Source organism: Fukomys damarensis, unplaced genomic scaffold (genome assembly GCF_012274545.1).
Source record: "Fukomys damarensis isolate Sample0158 unplaced genomic scaffold, DMR_v1.0_HiC HiC_scaffold_24, whole genome shotgun sequence".
Classification (NCBI taxonomy): Eukaryota; Metazoa; Chordata; class Mammalia; order Rodentia; family Bathyergidae; genus Fukomys; species Fukomys damarensis.
This window is the reverse complement of record NW_022900936.1, coordinates 28,423,489-28,444,912: the sequence shown is the minus strand read 5'-3', so window position 1 is coordinate 28,444,912 and position 21,424 is coordinate 28,423,489. Positions and strand designations below refer to the sequence as shown.

Genomic DNA, 21,424 nt, shown 5'->3' with positions numbered 1-21,424 from the left:
CCTTAATTCTGGAGATGAAAATGGTCCCTGAACATATTTAAATTGCTTCTCGCTCTTATAGTCTTATCTTATTCTTTTTTTCATTATTTAGAGAATACTTTATTAGTTTCTGTAGTCAAACCCATGTAGATATGACCTTACATATTTAGTACGATGTGTTACCCCTATACACATGGAAAAAAAATAAAAAATAAAAATCAAATAGGCAAGGCAAGAAATTAAAAGGAGAAGGTGAAAAAGTAAAAAGAGTCAACAAAAGGCCAATAACATGTCAATAATAAGTCAGTACATATCAGTTATAAACAGCAATATCAATGGCCTCAACTCACCAATCAAGAGAAATAGACTGGCAAAATGGAATAAGAAGCAAAATTCAACAATGTGTTGTATACAAGAAACACATCTAGTGCAAAAAGAAGCCCATAGACTGAAAGTGAAAAGATAGAAAACAATTTTCCATGTGACAGGAGCCCATAAAAAAGCAGGGGTAGCAATCTTATTTGCAGACAAAGTAAATTTCAAACCCAAACTGATTCTACTATTATTGATGTAGGACAGTACTGTATCATACCTCTATGAATGTAAAATATCTAGTATGTGCTTTATGATACATAGTAGGGACCGTGCTTTATCAGAGCTACATTTAATGATATTACTCTAGAATGTTCTATTTCCAGATGATGATTAAGAGGCTAATAGAAAAAATGGTGTCAGGTACCACAACAGCAACAGAACTTTGCTGTTGTCTGGATATTATTCTTTTCTTTGTTTTTTTCTTTTAATGGAATGTGCTGAATGTCTATAGTTTTTTTTTTTATTTTTATTTTTATTTTTTATTTTTTTTCCATGTGTACAGGGGTAACACATCGTACTAAATATATTTATTTTATGTATATATTTATTAAGCTATTGATAGGTTCATAGCTGATTATGGTTACTGGGGGCATGACGTGGATGTATTGGGTGTATCCTTATCCTGGTTCCTCCCTTTCTTCTTTGTTTTCTACTTGCCACGAATTTTTATTTTTATTTTTTATTTTTTTTCCATGTGTACAGGGGTAACACATCGTACTAAATATATTTATTTTATGTATATATTTATTAAGCTATTGATAGGTTCATAGCTGATTATGGTTACTGGGGGCATGACGTGGATGTATTGGGTGTATCCTTATCCTGGTTCCTCCCTTTCTTCTTTGTTTTCTACTTGCCACGAGTTAATCATATTTCTTCCATCATTCCTTTCCACCGTACCATTTCTGTCTTGAAGCCAACCAACGGTGGACTGGACCCACCAAAATCATGAGCAAAAATGAACCTCTCATCCTTTAACTTGGGAATATCAGGTATTTTGTCCTAATGATGAGAAAGTGAACAATACAAAGACTATCTGGCACAGAAAAGATGATAGATATTTCTTTGTGGAATAAATTAATTTCAAAGCACATAAATGTGACAGGATCCAAGATGACTTTTAGAAAAACTACCCTTCCTTTTGGCTCAATCTGGCTCTTCTTGACCCCAGATGAAACATAAGATAGTCACCCTACTGCACAATACTTTCCTTCTACAGATAGATTCATGTATTTTTTTAAAAAATATAAAGGCAATATATCACTTTACTATCACTTTACCACTACATATCACTTTACTATTCAAAGTGAGTTTATCCAAAAATACTTAAAATGCTACCTTATTCATCAACTTTACCTGACAGTATATTTTATGAACACAATATAGTAATCATTTCCAAATACATTTATAAATCTTACTGTGGGATTTATAGTCAATTAACTAAAAATTTCATATTATTGAACTACAAAAAATACTAGAAAGAAGTGGTACAATAGCCATATATGTTCAGTCACACTGGGCTGTTATTTAGTCTAGCTGCTAAAATTAGAAGAAAAAAACAAAACCTAAAGAACAGGTACATTCATTACTGAGTCTCATCCAAAGTTCATTATAATGAATTTTAAGTAGTCCACTCAAGGCACTGTGGAAATTTTTTGACTGCTATTCAGTGTACAGAATTTATCAAAATCACACATATTTTGCTTGTTAAAATGTTAGCTTTGTTTTGCATCTACCTATTAAAATTGACCTCACACTCAAATGCAAACAAAATGTACATTATTTATTATTTTTTTAAAAACTAGTAACTACCCAACTATATCTTCTTATTTAAAATTTTTAAATTATAAGTGCTTTTTTTTAAATTTTCAAAATAAATGCTCAATAGAATTTAATAGATTTATATTGTTTAAAAAGTGCATACAGATGTATATTTGGTTTTTGATGCTAGGGAGGAATTTACTGTATCTGGAAGCCAGATGAGAAAAATGTTCAGCTGTCAACTTTTCAATGTATAAGGAATCAACATGATATTTCTTGTTATAATTCATCTAGATATTTATTCTTTTTGAATAGTGTTTGCCACAGATAGTAAGAAAACTTGTATCAAAATAGAATGCTAATACTATATTTATTTTCTATTCCTACACTTTTCTATTTCTGGAGATGGTCATATGACCATTGTGTGGCAGATTGATATTGTCATCCATAATCCTAAATCACTAGGAGTAAAAGTGTTAGATTATTTTCATTCAGCTGCCATAAAGATTAAATCTATTTTTTAACCAATGCCTTAAAGTTTGAACTGAGTTTTAGTTTTACAGCGCATGTGTCACAACGCCATCCATTTTGCTCCAATTGTAGTTCTTTTCATCCTTCTATTCATATGGATGGGGTTGATTTTGAAAGCTACTTTTTCAAAAACACTTGGAAGTTTTTCAAAACCCAAAACACATTTGCCAAGTGATCATTTCCCTCTAAAACTTAAATCCGTGGGTAACTTAAAAGAAACTTGGACCATATGCTACTTCAGATTCACTTTTTTGAAAACCCTAAAAATTTTGTTTAATAGCTATTTGACACTCAAGGAGCATTCAGATTGGGACTCACAATTTTATATCTTTCAAAATACATCCTGTCCCATATATATACCTTTGCCACCTCTTCCCCTTCCAAGAAAAGAAGAGATTTAAAAGCTTTATAAATTAGATGCTTTGACTCTGTCAACAATGGTTAACAAAGAAAAGTGCATTTATTTTTTTCTAATTATTTTATGCTTTGCTTAAAAATACATCTATGAAACTTCTGAATGGTCTTATTTTTATCACAATCAATGGCATGAGGAATAAGATAAAAGTTGCATTTCTGGTTTTATTCATTCCTTTTCTGACACAGGGTGTCACTATACAGTTTAGGTCTTGAACTCACTATGCAGCCTAAATTGGCCTCAAATTTGTGCTAATTCTTCTGCCTTAGCCTTCTGAGTTCTGTGATTACAGGAATGTACCACCACACCAAGCTCTGCACTTGTGATTTTTTTACTACCTGTACAGTATATTAAACACTTGAACTTTTAAAAACCTTTTGGTGTTTAATTTCAAATATTTGTGAGGCTTGTGTTAGCAAGAATAATATAAAGAAAGTGGCATTTAATTACAAATAATACATTAAATTTATGTTACCCAAACTAATGCTACTATTGCATTATTTATGCTTTGTTTTACCAAAGACAAATAGACAAATATATACTATAGGCTGTTCATATCCATTAATAAAGCATCCATTCATTTCTGCATATCATAAAATTCAAATGTATTTTAATACTCTACAGCTACTAATGAGTCCATCTGCCAAGCCACAGGTTCTCCTGAAACTATGGTTCTCCTGAAACTTTTTCTGATACTGAACAACTCATACTGTTTTCTAATGACAGTAGTAATTTATCATTCTGAATGTGTGGCTTGTGGACAATGAATAAATATGTGGTATCCTGGAAACAAATCAGTGGAAGTAATGTGTGCTTGTTGGTGAAATACAATAAAGGCTAGAAAACAGACTTTCATATAAGGATCTCATTCTCATATAATGGGTCTCATTCTCATATAATTCTCATATAATTCTCATCCACTTTCATATAATGGATCTCATGCTACACCTTAATTAAGGCATCCTTAATTCTACCAACATAAACCCTACTCTGTGTTATAAAAAAATAAGTTGATGCATATAAAATCAACTATTACAGTCTAAGGAAACTTTGAGTTGTGATAACAAATGAGGATTTTTAAACTACAAAACTTTCAGGAATATATGTTTCTTCTATAACTAAAAGCATAGAGTAATTTTAACTACAGAAATTTCAACAAAATTTTTTCTTCTAGAGCCAGGGATTTAGCTCAGTGGTTCTGCCACCTGCCTTGCAAGTTCAAGGGCCCAAGTTTGATCCCAAATACCCTAAATAAATAAATAAATAAATAAATGTTCTTCTATAGCTGTAAATATATTATTATGAACTGTAACTAAGCCCATTCAGGATTTGAATATATTCAAATTATGCCTAAAATTCTCATTCAAAGTGATGGCCTGTCCTTTGCTCATACCAGGAACCCTGCCATTAACACCATGGTCTCCCCAGCTTCATCTCTTCTGTATTGTTAGGACTGATGAAGCACAAAGCTGTGTGCAAATAGGCATCTGTGAGTAAGTAGCAACATTTAGCCTAGGATGCACTTCATATTGAGCTTCTTACTACATTATTTTGTTTTTGTTTCCAATGCACAAATTTTAACATGTTGTTAGAAAATGGTTAACAAAACTCTACCTAATATTCTCCCTTCAATACGCAATAATCTTTAGGCTCATTGTTAAAACTAGACCTGCTCAATTTTTGATGCAGTGAAACTAAGTTACATTTTTGTCTTCAATTCAGTTTCATCATCAGAATTCTACCCTTCAAAATTCTTTTCTTTTTGTTTTTACTTTTTACCTATTTTCTCAAAGACAAGTAATAAAGAAAAGAAGTAGTAAGTATTCTCAAGATTTTATGGTGCAAATCTGAGGACAACAGGAAGTTTAAAGATTTGTTGATTCAAGTTTGTCCCTGGGAAAGCTTAAAACATATTTTTCTCTTTGCACAACGTAGATACACTCAAACAGTATGTAAAAAACGATAATTCTTTCCATGTGTTATCAAAACTTTAAGGTTGTATGCTCCAATAATCCTCAGCTGTTTAAAAGCAAAGGTTTGATGATCAAAACCACTTTATTTTCTTTATAAATGATAATTTCAATCATAACTGTGATGAAATCCCTTGTAGCACCACTCTTCTTTACTAATTCAGGTTTCACTGCTGGAAATCCATAGACTATTTGTCAGTTCAGCCATCTCCTATGATAAATCCCAACTGGAGATGAGGTGAATATTGATTCTGCCATCCTCATCAACATCATAATCATTGTCATCATCATCATCATCATCATCATCATCATCATTTATTTTTTACAGTCCTGGAAATCAAATCCAAGACCTTGCATATTCCAGGCAAGTACTCTGTCTCTGAGCTACATTCCCAGTCCTGGCTCTGTATACATACTGATCAATCTGAAACAACACAACATTTTATGAATATTTCTGAACTCTGTCAGGATGCCTACTCCCAAGATTTCAAATTTTATAGATTTTATAACAGTGAAAAATAACCAACACTTATTGATACCTTATTGTACTCCAGACCCTATTCATTTTAAGAACTTTATGTGCAAAATTAAGTTTAATGCTCATTTCTAGTCTATGAGAAATGGTTTCACCAACTCTTACACAAAGGAATTATGTTTTAAGGAGGCAAAGTAGCTTGACTAAGATCATGCCATTAAATCAGTTTTGAAAAATTTCATGATTTAAACCTGTAAATTTCAAAGTTACCTCTGAAACATCAAGAGTTCTTATTTTCCTTTCTGAGATTGAACCTATAGACATACATTACAATTTTTCACTCGTCAACATGGCTCCAAGACATTTAGTAAAACTAGAAAATCTAAACAATGTAGTTTAATTCATATAGACTTTCATTAATATAGTGAAACAGTCTAAATTTAATAGTTCTGATAAAGATGCCATACCAATGTAAGAAGTTATTAAGCCTGACTTGCAAGTGTGAGGTCTATATATAAAAATACTGTGCAATGTTCACAACTTTTATAAAAACATAAAGTTATTCTAAAAGAAAAATTTTGTATGACAGTGCCTCCATATTCATAAGCAGCCAAAGTTAAAACACTTCTTCCTACCCCCAAGAAAGTTGTATGTTTTTTTTTCTTAAAAGGATTTATCAACTCATAAACCAAACAATTTAGTTGCATTAAATCCACTTTGTTAGTGTCAGAAGCCTTTATTCTATCTCTTCAAAGGCCATGATTTCATAAGAGTTGTGAAAAAATATGAAAGAAAATTAGTCAAAAGAAAAATGTGTACAAAAAATGTTTTCTAATACTGGAGATTAAACCTAGGACCACTGCACTGTGCTACATCCCTAAGCCTTTTTAATATTTTTTACTTTGAGATAGGGTCTTGCTAAGACTATGAAGCTCAGTCTGGGTTTAAACTTTGATTCTCCTACTTTAACCTCTCAAGTTGGTGGAAATCATAGGCATGTGCCACTATACCTGACTTACAAAAATGTTATTAATTAAACAATCCACTTTTACTACTGTGAACAATTTTTTAAAGACAATGTTACACTATGTAGTTTATGCTGCTCTGAACATACTATGTTACTGGGGACCCCTGAAAAATTACTGGAAACCTCTGTAGTAGGCTTCGGTCTCCTACTCAATGAATGACATAGGCCTGAGGGGGGAAAAACCCTAAAAGACAGATCTAAGACAGAAAGTGGGGCTCCAGGATGACCAATGCTGGTATAAAAGACAAAGGTGCTAGCCAGTCCAAGCCACTGACTTTCATTGGTAACCAACTGGGGCAAAGGCAACCTTCCCGCAATGGCAGGACTGTGTGAGAAGATGCATAGTTGCATGGTTTCAATGGAAATTAATGTAAGCAAGGTTAGTAAAAGATGAGAAAAGCATTCTCAAATTAGTACAGAATAGACAAAATATATGATTCTAATTAGGGCATTGTCCTTTTAATTAAGAAGGTTTTAGCTGTGGGAATGGAATTTGGGTCTGAGTTGCTCTGACCTTGGCACATAGGTTTCGGCCAGATTTACTTCTGTAAACACGCCAACTGTGGGATTAATTCTTCACAACCAACACTGTTAACAGCCTGCTTTGGGCATAATCAGCACTGCAATCTCCTGTACTATGTAGCCCAAGGTGGCCGCAAACTCAGCAATCCTCCTGCCACAGCCTCTGGAGTGCTGGGATTATCAGTGTGTGCCAGGAGGCTCATCTGCTAACACACTTTAATAATCTTGGAATGACAGGAAGAATTGAATGCAAAAAAAAAAACCTATACAAAGCATGAAGGAAAAAAGTTTCAACTTCAAGCATTTAGGTCTCTTCATAAATCTGAAGGGAAATAGAAAATAAGACTTTAGGTCGATCAGGGCACTGCCATTAGGTGTGATCGGCCCCCATCAATGGAGTAAACTTTTTTATTTTACCCCCCCAACAAAAAAATAAGACTAGCAGAACATTTGGAAAAGTATAAAAGAATAAATGTCTCTTTCATTAATCTTTGGGAATATTTATCAGCAAACTACAGAAAACAGGTATAAATTTAGAAAAATGAGCTCAGAAGTTTTAAAATCAATAGAAAAGCAAAACGTTTTGTTTATGGAATAATTTGTAGTATCTTAGTTGAATTAAACAAACTTTAGAACAAATTTCCCCTACAGAAATACATTTTGCCACTTTAAAAATCTGAGTTGTTTGTAAGAATCGATTAGGAAGATTATCAACTAACAATAAATCATAAACATTTATCCTAATATTTAAAACCTATTTTAAACAGTTTATTAGAAAACATTTATTCTTTTCTTATTATTAAGATTAAAATTTAAATGGTATAATCTTAAAATGATCTTTGGCCATAAACTACTCACATACCACCTTCTCGCTTTTGTATTCGATTTTGTAGGAATTCCAAAAGACCACTTTATTTCAGAGAAAAACTTGTTGAAATAATTACCTGTTGAGGATTACAAATCCTGAGGGATTAGTTATGGATACAGAGCTTTCAAATTTCTAGGTCGATGAATAGAATTGAAAACCTACCCACAGTGACTGAAGAGTATGACTGTTAAATGACCTCTATCAAACGGCCTCAGTGGGAGACAAATGTCCACTATTTCTGACAATCTGGGTTAAGAAGACAGAACATGAAAGCCACAAATGCCCCCCAAAATGATCTATAGAGATTTAGTTTAGGCAAAACATTGGGAGTGCACAAAGTCCATGCCCGAGGATTAATGCAATTTATCTTTCTTTTGCCTTCCATACACACAATCCTCCATACACATACATTCCTGCATAAATTTTAGGAAAAGACATTTATAAAGAAGACAATTTAGAGAATTATCACATCTGCACATCTGCTTTTGTGATGAAAAGATAAGTTTTCTAAAGAGCTATTAAAGTTAGGTTGACTAAAAAACGATGAAATATCAGAGATCTACATATAAGGAGGATGATGTGCATATTCCAGTGGTTTTAAAATTATGATGACATTTAAAAATTATTTTAAAATAGTTTCAAATTGTAGTCTAATAAGTTGTTCATCCTCTGGTTTCAGAAATATAAGCCATTGTCAAGAAATAGCTATAATGGAGAGTGGAGAAAATATATATGGTGGAAATGGCAAAAGTAGGAAAAGCAGTGATCTGTGTGCAAAATTAATGTTGGAGCTGAATTAAACACATCTCACCAGTTACTGTCATAAACTGCTTTCATACTCAGAATATGAAATTGAACTTTTATGTTTAGTATTGAGTGTGAATATCAACTGAATTCATGCAGCAGTTCTGGGGGATGAAATAGTGCTTACAACTCTTCCTATCTCTCTACCACTTTACCAAGTGGAAGAACACATCGGAGGCACAGTTTCTGTGACTTATTTTAGCCACAATCAGGATAGAGACTTGTGTCTGGTATTCAAATCATCTTTCTACATAGCATACTAATTTTAGCTAAGCTCTTTCTTTGAAAAATGTGCTTTAAAAATTAAAGCTGCTATACAAAGACTTGAGAGTGAGATGGGAAAAAGCCTGTGGTTGATGAAATGCAAATGAGGGTTGGCTCAGACAGCTGGCTGCTTTGGGATGACATGGGTGATAAATGGTTCTTAAAACATGAGCAGGCATCAGCCTCCCGATTCTGTGTCAGCTTGGCAAAAACAGCAGTATTACTAGATGCTTCCTTTAATTAATGCAACGCTATTGCATTAGTCCGGACACTGCCGATAAATGGGAAAGAACTGATATCTGAAGTAATATGAGAAATCTTTGAACCTTGAAGCTGGGCTGTGTTGGCCCAAAGCTGCAGTACCATAAGAGGTTTAATTGTATTTGTAATGTACCAGTGCACCATAACAAAAATGGAGAGATAGTGTAGTTAAGACCAGGAAAGGCTGTGATAAATAAGAAAGAATGAATGATTACACAGCTAGGAGGACTGTGAAAACAGACAAAGGACAAGCAAATGGATCAGGGAAACCAGCCACCACTGTAATTTAAACAGTAAGAACTAGAGGAACTCTGAAATGGAGAGAAGTATAGTAATTATTTGGTTCGCTGACATTGGTTAGGACTGGAGCAAACACAGGACAAACAACTCTGAGCACTATAAAGTAAAATTAGACAATATGTTCCTTGTAGTAATGGATATACTTTATCCTTGATGAAAACACACACACACACACCCACACACACACACACACACATACACCAGATGTTTTACAGAAAATAAATCTGGACCTTTCAATAATATCCTATTTATTGGCTCAAATTTCCATCTAGAAATCAAGTTAAGTCTTTCATATGGCAGTTTATTGCAAAATATGCTGTCTTCAAATAAGGTTTTATTAAAATAGGTAAGCCATTAAATAATTTTCTGTAACAAGCAAATGACAGAAGCAAAATGACCTACCTCATGTCACACAATGGATACCAATGGGAATTCCCAGAAATCGTGCCTCCTTTTCCATTTGTTAGTTACAATCACTATAAATACAAATACAACCATAAATATACTTACAAAATTCCTTTCCTGACACATTTAGCTGCACTTTCCTGGTATCGTCCAATATCTTCCATCCATCCATCCCTATAGTGCTTTACATCAAAGTTGAACAGACTTCCAAAGTGGGCTAGATATATTAAGTTTTGTAGGAAATCACATTTTTCTTAAATACTCAGCTGAAATTATAGAGCAAAGAGCAATAGACAATATATAAGGAATATATATGTGTGTGTTCGATAAAATTTAATTGTAAAAAAAGACAGTAGGCTACAATTGGACTGCAAACCACTATTCACCAATCTCTCCTTGGACATTTAAATTTTCCCTAGTTGAGATATTTGCCAGTAATTATAACTCTTCTAACGGTGTTTATGGAGTGAATGTAGGATCAAGTGAAAAACATGTCCTTCTAATATAGCTATACTCAAGGATATGCTGGTAAGTCAGCATGTTAAATCATAGAATGCCATCCTTTCCTTCACTTTTGCTTCTCTTCTTTTGCCCTATACTAATAAAGACTAAGTTATCTTAACTCAGCCTTTTCTGCCTCTTAATATTGGCATTGAAGTTTCTTTACCCCAAACCAAGACATTTACCCAAAACTGCCAAGACAGTTCAACTTTTCTATAAGTTCTCTTATTAATCACTGTTTCCTTTTAATATTTGCAAAATTCATGGGAAAGAGTTACAATTTTGTGCTGATTATCAATGTCAGTATATGCAACCACCTACCAGTCAAAACACTAATGATTTATCCCAGTGATGGTAAATCTTTGTAGAACTTTTAGTGATAACAAAGCCCATTGCAACATGAATGTCATATGTTCAGCACCAATTAACGATTCCTTCAGCTCACACATCTGTAAACATCTCAGACATGGTTTGTCTAGGACAAATGCAGTTGGATTGAACTTACTAACCTAAAGTTTTCTGGCAGAAGAGAATTGTGTTCTTTACTGGCTTGTTTTGGGCAGCTTATTTGGGAAGGCTCTGCTCCACATGTCTTTCTTTATTTTCCCCTGGATATAATGGCAATGAAAGAAGCAAAACAGATCTAGTCTTACTGTGCCAACCCCATTCACACCTTGTTGTTTTCATGCTTGTTGAAATCCCATTGGTCAAAACAAGTTCCATGAGAAGAGTCAGTCACCAGCAATAGCAGAAAGGCACAAAACGGAGTGAATTCAGGAAAGTATGAATATCAGATACTCAACTACCTTAGACTGAGACTTAACGCTGGTGTATAACTTTCCCCAACCAAATTCCAGCTATGTATTCTTGAGTTCAGTTTGTCTGCTATAAAGCAAGGAAGGTAATACCCCCATATATGATAATTTGATCAGTTGATATGATTAAATGAGTGATATAAAATGTGTGAGCACAGAATACAAAGTTATTCAGTAAATTTGTTATAGTAGTCCTTCATTATAAGCAGTTTGGCTTTTTGAGTTTCAGTTACCCATGGTCACCTGATAACCACCTGATGTATTGTCAGAACATCAATATCAGCTTAATGCTGTGTCCCAATGTCATTCACTTCACTTCATCTTGTCATGTAGGCACTGCATCATCTCATCACATCATAAGCAGAGCAAGAGTGAGTTTAATATAATAAGATATTTGAAAGGAGAGAAAAAGCCCACATTAGTATAACTTTTATTTCATGATATGTTACAATATTCCATTTTATTTTCAGTTATTTTGTTCCTCTTCTACTGTGCTTAACTAATACATTAAAATTTATCATAGGTCTTCATGTCTAGAAAAATTTGTGCATATATAGGGCTCAGAGCCAAGCAGTTTCAGGCTTCTGAGGCACTTTAGATCTCCCCAAAAAAAGGTAACTATTCTACATTCTTTACACATTTTTAACTCAGGATGATCACTTTTAAATCTTCTGCCATAAGAAAACTGTAAATTTACATATTTTTACTATAACACAACTGAACAACATGCATAAGCAAATGATAATTTGCAATATACGCTCTAGGTTACAGCAAATTTATATTAATTTAGTCTACAACAAGTTAAGAATATGTGAGTTTTTGCAATATGATTAGTTGAGGAGTTGGTAGTTTAAAATTTACTGTTTGTGTAACAATAGCAACTTGGATATCTATTAATGAATCTATTAGTATAAAAGATAATGCTGTGGTCTTTACTGAAATAGGGATCTGTTATTACTCAGCCAACAATTGATTCTGTCTCAACTGCTTTTAATTTTCAGTCTTATGAGACAATATTCTTTCTCTGTGATCTGAAGCAAAATGTTGGAATTCATGCAGTTATGAATGTTCAGTAAGGCCCAGACAATTGATGCATTATATTTAAGTCTTTGTCCTATAAAGATTGTGGTTAATTAAACATATACAAAAATATATTAACTCTCTTTCCACAGGCTTAAGGTTTGTATTTGTCTCTCAGATTTGAATCAATATTCCTGATTTTAGAATTGAATGAATTCTTCCTGACAGTTTTCACATGAACTTGGTGAGAGTCATCAGCCTTTGCTGTTACCTGAGAGCTTTTCCTGTGTACCTTAAATTTCTGAAAACTTACTTCAAGGAGTTGGAGTAACTGAAAAAACAAGACCACACCCACCCACAGCACACATATTCAAGTAACTCCTTAGGGAAGATGGATTGGACTGGGTTGGGCTATAACTGTTTTTCTACAATGTTCGTGACATGCTCTAATGAAAATATTCACCTCTGTGTTCCTCATGATTATAACCACAGAAGTTTTGATGATATATAGCTATAAATTTTTGCTTCTTGATTAGAAAATTGCATGCTGGTTGTGCAGTTTAACTTATGAAAGATGGAATTTAAGAACTGGACATCATTCTAAAATTATAATTCTTTCCTGTATCTTGAAAAACAACTGAACTTCATTTTGTGTAATTTGAAGTTTAGCTTTATTTTCTGAGGCCCTTTTTGCCTTATCATTTTCTAAAACAAATATCTGCACTGATAGAACAATAATAATAATACTTCACCTTCTAACAGTATATGAAGATACTTATGAAAATGACCAAAGAACACCTTTCTGAGATTGGTATCAGTAAAGAGTCAACTCTACTATATATAAGAAACTGAAAAAACAAAGCAAAACAAAACAAAACAATGTTCTTTGACTCCTCTGTTATTGAAAATAATACATTAATTAGCAGAAAATGCTGAAGCTTTAGCAGAAAGAGTACCAATGTTTTAGTTTTAATTCTTGTGATATAATGAAAAGACTATCATTTCTGGTTTTAATTTCTTAATATATAATTGCACATAAGCTTCTTAACGTGTAAATTGGAAACAACAACATGTATTTGGATTTGAAATAATCATTAGAATTATCTAATACTTGTCCTGCAATAAAATACAGAGGAAGCAATTTTTAACTATTATTATTATCAGTCTTTCCAAATGGTTGCAAATGTGATCTACATGTGGAGTAATAGTAGTGGAATTTCTAGGTACATACACTAACAAAAAAATAGATGGATTGACATAACAATGCTTGAATTTCTATTTAGAATCAGAATCTGAGGCAGTAACTAGAAAGACATGAAAATAGGTCCATCCCCTTGGAAAGGGTTAGGAAGTACAGGAAAAATCAATTTCATAATAAGATATACCAAAATACAAATCACAGAAAACAAGGCTAATGACTTTAACAGTGACTGCATGAATATTACTAGTTTAGAGGTAAGTAATGTTAACATATCTACAATGATCTGTAGTCTTTTAGCTCAGTCTAAGACCTTCAGTGTCTTGCCAAGAGATTGATCTGCTGAATGGCAACAAGAGATGATTTTACATAACTATATACATGAATGTTATGTACATTAAGTATGATTAAACCCACATGCAATACATTTAAACATTACAAGTTTTAAGCTCCATTGTTATCACCACCTTACTACTTAATTTTGCAAGTATTTGGCTACCTGTTTGCCCTCTACTAAATGGCCCTTTTTCCTATATTTGTTCAATTTTCCACGATATTTTTAAGCCTCAATTAAAAGTTAAGGTCACGAAACTTTGTGAATTTGCAATCATATTCTAATCTTTTCTTCTGGCCTTCTGTTCAGTTTCAATTGTAACTCACAATTTAGCACATGTCCCACCTCTAATCTTGTCACATTATGTAAATCTTCTCATTCCATAAACTTATAAACTCATTTGGTTATGGTGACAAGTAAAAAATGACTTGCAAGTATGGGCTGGGCAGCCATTTTGGGAAGAGCCTCTTATGGTTGTGAGCTAATCACCTCTGGGCCGAGAAGCTGGGAAATGGTCCCGAGATGCCACGTCTCTTGCTTGATTGTAGCCCTGCTGCTGCCTGATTGGTAGATTCATTTGGCTTTTTAAATAATTGAGTAACGATGAAAATGGATCTAAAACATTAAGTTGCTTCTCCACCAAAGCAGTAGAAGATTCTTCATATCACCTTCCAGTGGCTCAATTCAGTTTTTGGAAAGCAGCAGAACAAGAGAAATACTGAAAACCAAAGTGAAGAAAACTTCATTTTGGAACTGCCTTTCTCCTTGACTACCTCTCATTCCTTGTCTTTCTACTTGTTTTAATTTTGCTTCATTTATAATAGGAAGACCAAAGAAAGAGAACAAACCAAGAAATTTCCCTTGAAAACTGCTATTCTGTAGAGGAAAAGTTTATCAAATTATACTCTGATTCATGTTTTAAAGTAAGGTTTCTTAGGTCCTTAGATTTTAAAGGTTAAGATAGTTACTTACACATATCTGCACACTGCTTTTAGCACTTATGTATGAGATTTGTATTTTGAGGGCTTTGTCATATAGCAGATTTATCACTAGATTTGACTGCTTTAAAGAGTTTTGATTGTGTTTTAATAGTTTTGATCTATCACCTTGGTGACATTACTTACCTGCAAGTCAAGCTACCTGTTTTTCTAACTATGACCTATTTATGAACAGTGTTTGCCCTCACTGTGCAAACATTCATGTATTACGTATTTAAGCAACATTATAGTACTGTTACTTAAGAAAGTTGAATGAGGTGAACATAGACATAACTTTTTCTCCGTACCCCTCTTTTTTTCTTCTTCTTCTTTTTTGGTATTGGTTATCAAACTCAGGGCTTTGTGCATGAGAGACAGGTAGCAGAACCACTGAGCTAAATCCTCTGCCCTTACCACTCTTTTAAAATGCAACAAATACTATTTATGTACCCCTTCCACTTTCCCCTCTCCCCTTCCTCCTTTTGGAAACTGTCTGCAAGTAGTTGAGAATGAGCAGTCAAAGGACTAAGAAAGTGAGTCACAAGGAGCTGGGCTTCTTTGTGCTTCATCACATGGTGTGCTGCTGACCAGGCTACTTAAGCTCCCTTTTAAGAAGAAAATCTTGCACTGCCTGCATCCAGTGGAAGGAGGAGTTTCTGGTCAGCCATGAAGAGATCCCGTCCTCACTCTGACTGCATCAAGCCAAGCGATAAGGACTTGGCTGCATGGGTGCTGCTGTAATGCACACACACACACACACACACACACACACCATTCTCTCAGGCTTCCTGATTGTGTTAGTTCTTGGATCCACTCTGAAGAGGCACAGATGGTCATACAGGTCATTTTTCTGAGCTCCAGAAGATAAAACAGAAGTGCGAACAACTGTAATAAAGGCACAGCAGATCTCCATAGTTGGTAAATTGGAGAGATCACCATATTCCCTAAGAACTTTGAATATCTTCAGAGAAAGGGCAGAGGAAACCAGTAGTAGAACCTTGCAGAATTCAACCCTGCAGGAGGTCAGGGAGCTCAATTTGGGCCTTGCATCCTAAATTCAGCCTTAATCTCAGGAGTCAGCCATTGGCTAGCTGAGACTAAATGACTTACTTCTGCACATGGCTGCTTACATTGTCTATTGTGACCGCAGAGATATAGTCTGAAAAAGGCCCTTTAAATTCTTTTTCTTCTTTGTTTTCCTCATTCCACTCTGCAAATTCTCTTTTCTGTTTTCTTTTTCCAACTCAGTCTCTTACTCCTTTAAAATATTCTTCATCTCCCTTTCTGTTCCTTTTCCTGCCCTAGCTCAGATTTCTTCTTTTATTGTTCTTTCTTCTCTCTTTTTTTCATTTCTTCTCTCATTTTCCTTCACTAAAGTGTCAATAGTTTCAAAGGAGAGTGAGCCCCTATTACTGTTAATTTATTATATTCTTGTCCTTACTCTTGCACTCTGTCTTTCCCTCTTGTCTTCTACAGTTTCCTAAAGTCTGTGTGGTCATCCTATGGTTATCCTTCATTTGAAACATTCTCCAATTCTTCTACCTATCTACTCCTCTCATCCTAACTCTGTCTAAGCCCCCATCCTAAAGGGAAAAGATACTATATTGAAAAGTTTATTAACTGCACACATATTTTGGGCTGCTTTTTGATTTTGATTTAATTAACATGGTTTAAAGGTGATAGATTAATGACTACCGCAAAGAGTCAATTTGTAAGCTGTGCTTGATCCTATAGTGTTGCTGATTGTATCAGTTGGGCTAAAGGGTTGTGATTGTTTTCATGAGTTGTCCTTTTGGATACTATGAAAATAAGAATATCTATGAGTCATTAGAGACTCAAAAGCTAAAGAGCAACTATATCAGGAAGTTTTAAGTAATAACCCAGGAATTAAACCAAAGACAACCCAACAACAAAAATAAAAATGAGAAAACACTTAAGCAAGACAGAAAGACAAACTTCCAGTTCACCAATGGCAAACTCTAGAGGAAGTGAGGTTGAAAAGTCTAACAGTCAACCACCAGGACACTCTGAACTCAGCACTGGAAGTAATGCCCAACATAGGAAAGAAAAGGAATCCATGAAACAGATTCAAACAGATATCCAGGAGATTAAAAACTCTTTTGACAGTTTTCACAGCAGATAAATGACTGTGAAGATAGAATTTCAGACATAGAAGTTAGGATTGCTTTCAGTGACCATGAAAAGAGAGGTCTCTTAAAAACAGTAATGGATCATGAGAAATAGATCCAACAACTCCTAGATGACAGAGATAAGAATATCATAAGAGTAATAGGAATCCATGAAGTAGAAGGAGAAAATACAAATGACTTAAAAAAGCTGTTCACAGAATTAATGACAGAAAACTTCCCAAACAGAGGGGAAGAATTTGACATACAGATAATTGAGGTATAAAGCACTCCAACTAGGAATGATCAAAAAAAGATATACACCTAGACATATAATAATCAAGATCCCAGAAAAGCAACAGAAAAACAAATACTACCAACAGTAAGAGAAAAGAAACAAATCACATGCAAAAGAGAACCCATCAGAATCATAGCAGATCAATATAGTTCTTGAAACACTAGCCACAACAATTAGACAAGAGAAAGCAATAAAGTCAGGAAAGGAAGAAGTTGAACTGTCTTTATTTGCTGACAATATGATACTCTATATTGAAGACACAAAAAATTACACCAAAAGACTTCTAGACCTAATTGAAACTTTCAGCAGATTAGCTAGATACAAGATAAACACTAAAAAAATCAGTAGCCTTCTTGTACACAAATAACAAACTCACTGAGAGAGAAATTAGGGAAACAATTCCTTTCACAATAGCATTAGAAAAAATGAAGTATCTACGAATCAGTCTAATGAAGGTAGCAAAAGACCACTACACTGAAAACTACAGCACTCTGAAAAAAAGAGATCAAAGAGGATGTAAAAAAATGAAAACATATCCCCTGATCCTGGGTAGGAAGAATGAACATAGTGGAAATGGCCATACCACCAAAACTGCTATACAGATTCAATGCAATGTAAATTGAAATTCCAACAGTATATTTCACAGAACTAGAGAAAACAATCCAAATATTCATTTGGAACCAGAAGAGACCTAGAATAGCAAAAGCCACTCTAGGCAACAGAGACAGGGCAATGGGTATAACAAATTCTAATTTGAAACTATACTACAAAGCCACTGTGACAAAAATAGCATGGTACTTGCAAAGAAACAGACCCAAGGATCAGTGGAATTGATTGGAAGATAAAGAAACAAGTCCAGATGTACTCAGATAACTCATCTTTGACAAAGGAGCCAACCATCCTCAATGGAGGAAAGATATCCCTTTAATAAATGGTGTTAGAAAAGCTGGATTTCAACCTGCCAAAGATTAAAACTGTACCCTAATCTTTTACCATGCACTAAATTAAAATCCAAATGGATTAAAGATCTAAATATTAAAAAAGTGACACTGAATTTTCTGGAAAATAAGTTAGATAGAACTCTTAAAGACATTGGCATAGGAAAAGACTTCATGAACAAATCCTCAGTAGCATGGGAACTAGCACAAAGAATGAACAAGTGGGATCTCATCTTATTAAAAAGCTTCTGCACTGCAAAAGAAGCCATCAACAGAACTAAGAGACAAATGACAATGTGGGAAAAAGGTTTTACCAGCTGCTCCTCAGACAAAGGACAGTTATCTAGAATATATAAAGAACTCAAAAAAATTGAGCCTCCCAAATATAAAGACCCAATTCAAAAATGGACATCTGAAATGAACAGACATTTCCATACAAAGAAGTAAAAGCAGAAATAAATATATGAAAAGATGTTCCACATCACTGGTCATTCGAGAGTTGCAGATGAATAAAACACTGAGATTCTACCTCACCCCAGAAAGAATGGCTGCTATCAGGAAATCAACCAATGACAAATGTTGGCAGGGTAATGGGAAGAAAGGAACCCTTCTCCATTGCTGGTGGGAGTGCAGACTGGTGCAACCACTATGAAAATCAATATGGAGAAACCTCAAAGATCTGGGACTAGAGGTTCCATTTGATCCAGCCATCCCTCTACTGGGCATCTTCCCAAAGGAATTAAAATAATCATACTACAGTGATATATGTGCACCCCTGTTTATAGTGGCACGATTTGTAGTAGCTAAAACTTGGGAACAGCCCAGTTGCCCATCAGTTGAAGACTGGATAAAGAAGATGTGGATTTTCTATAAAATGGAATACTACTCAACCATTAAGAATGGGAAATTAGAGTTATTCATAGGAAAAATGGATGCATATTAAGGTTATGCTCTTAAGTGAAATAAATAAGTCACACATGTGTAAATACTGAATAGTTTCTCTGGTGTGTAAAGCTATAATTGCAAATAAGATCCTAATAGTATAATTGACATTGTGTAATAGGAAAAAAGGGCTAAAGGTGTAGGGGAAATGGGAAGGGTAGGGGAAAGGAAATAAGGGAAAGAAAAAAATATGAGAACATGAAAAAATTGAAATAAAGTATTTGTTAATAGGGAAGTGTGGAGCGGGTGAAGGGAGGGAAGGGTTATGAGGAGAATGTGAGAACCAAGACCTGTCATGTAAAGGTACAAGATCCCAATGATGAATGTAACTGTACTGTATACCTAAAAAGTACCAGTAAACTCAAAAGAGGAAAAGGAAAAGAAAATCTCTCTGGTGGTCCAGCTGGTAACCTCAAGGAGTTCAGAAAACAGGACCACAGAGGTTACACTCTGGGATCCTGGCCATGAGGTTGCTGAAAAGAGAAACTGGACCTAAATGGTGCAACATGACTTTGTTCCTTTTTCGACAAATTTTTCAACACTAAGTCCGCTAAGTCACTTACAGCAGCATTTGAAAAACATGGAGACCACCTACCCCGAGGAGAAGGTAGATTTGGAATAAGCCACCATTGACACAATTCCTCTGATGGCTTTTTTTAACAATGTTCCTTTACAAACTACAGAAGATTCCTGGCACTAGTGCTTCTTGTTTTGCCATGATTCTGTGTACTCTGGTGTCTCTACGGGAACATACACTGGAATCACAGGGAATTTATCTGATTGGAACAGCTCTTCTCAGGGTCGTGATGGCACAAGCTAGCGTAGTAGAAATGCCACAGGGAACCTTTGACACTGGAATGGCAGCTTCCACTCCCCAAAAGTCTGTGCCTTTCAGGAAAAGCCACCTACAGAGGTTAGAGAAAGAAGCAGACAAAGTGGAAAAATTGCAATTTGAAGAGGAAGACTTTCCTTCTTTAAATCCAGAAGATGGCAAATACAATCAACCATGCAAATCTATTGGGACCCCTTTTGGAGTGTGGGAAAACCCACCTACTGCCAAGCAGCCTTCCAAGATGCTAGTAATCAAAGGAGTTTCTCAAGAAGATCCTACTGCTGCCTTCTCTGCTGCAATCACTCACTAGGATCTCACCATGCAAATGGAAATAAATCACCAACCATGGTTCCAAGTATCTATAAGAACCTGGCTCCTAAGCCTGCACTACCTCCTTCCAAGCCCAATGCATGGAAAGCTAACAGAATGGAACACAAATCAGGATCCCTTTCCTCTAGCCAGGAGTCTGTTTTTACCCAACCAATCTCTGTTGACAAATCAATGATACTGGCTTGTAGTATAGTTCTAAATTCCCCCAAAGAGAGTCCCTCCATCACTAGCCCTCCTGTTGATATCAGCTCCTCCCATCTGATCAAGTTGACCTGCTGAACCACAGGAAGAGTGAGTTCCTGAAGACTCTGAAGGATGACCAGAATGGAGAGTTCTCCAAAAACAGAGGCTGTGACAAGCTGGAGGATTTGGAGGACAACAGCACACCCAAACCAAAGGAAAATGGGAAGGAAGGCTGTCTTCAGAATGGCCTCTTTCTCCCCATTGTGGAAGAAGAGGAGGTTGTCTCACACTCTCTAGAAGCAGAATACAGGCTATTGAAAGTAATGGGATGTCAGGAATATCCTGAAAATGATGAAAATTGCCTTCCACTCACAGAGGAAGAGCTCAAAGAGTTTCACATGAAGACAGAGCAGCTGAGAAGAAACGGCTTTGGAAAGAATGGCTTCTTGCAGAGCTGCAGTTTGAGCCTCTTCTTCCCTTGGAGAAACACTTGTAAAGCAGTTTGAGGATTCAGGCACTGAAACAAGTTGTAGTGAGACATCAGATGATGATGCCTGGAAGTAGGCACAGAAATGTTCGCAGTTCATCAGAAGCAGTAAACTCAGCTTGGTTGTTTCTGGAATATGCAAAAGAAATTGCAGTCTTGCTTTTCCTTTTCTTATTTTGAATACTTCATGCACAAGGGAAATAACCATATCCCAAAGAGAGAGCAGTCGACTTGTTGAGCTTTTGTTGTTGTTCTTTCCTGTTACCTGCTTAATAGAGATGTTTGTGTGGTGGGAAAGATTTTTAAAATACACATGCAGAACATATGGGGCAATGCACAGGCAGTAGCTGGCAGTGCAGAGAGGGAGAGGAGCTGGCCTGCAGCAGCAGCTTCCACTACCAGCATGGGGCCCTCACTCAAACCTGTGCTCGAGCAACACTGTCACTGACAAAGTAACAACTGAAGTTATAATTGTATTAAATTAAT

General features: G+C 35.1%; 1 pseudogene; it reads left to right on the top strand.

Annotated features, from left to right (window-relative positions):
• Positions 1-19,602: 19,602 nt before the first annotated feature.
• Positions 19,603-21,015, top strand: LOC104877269 (annotated as a pseudogene).
• The last annotated feature ends 409 nt before the right edge of the window (positions 21,016-21,424 follow it).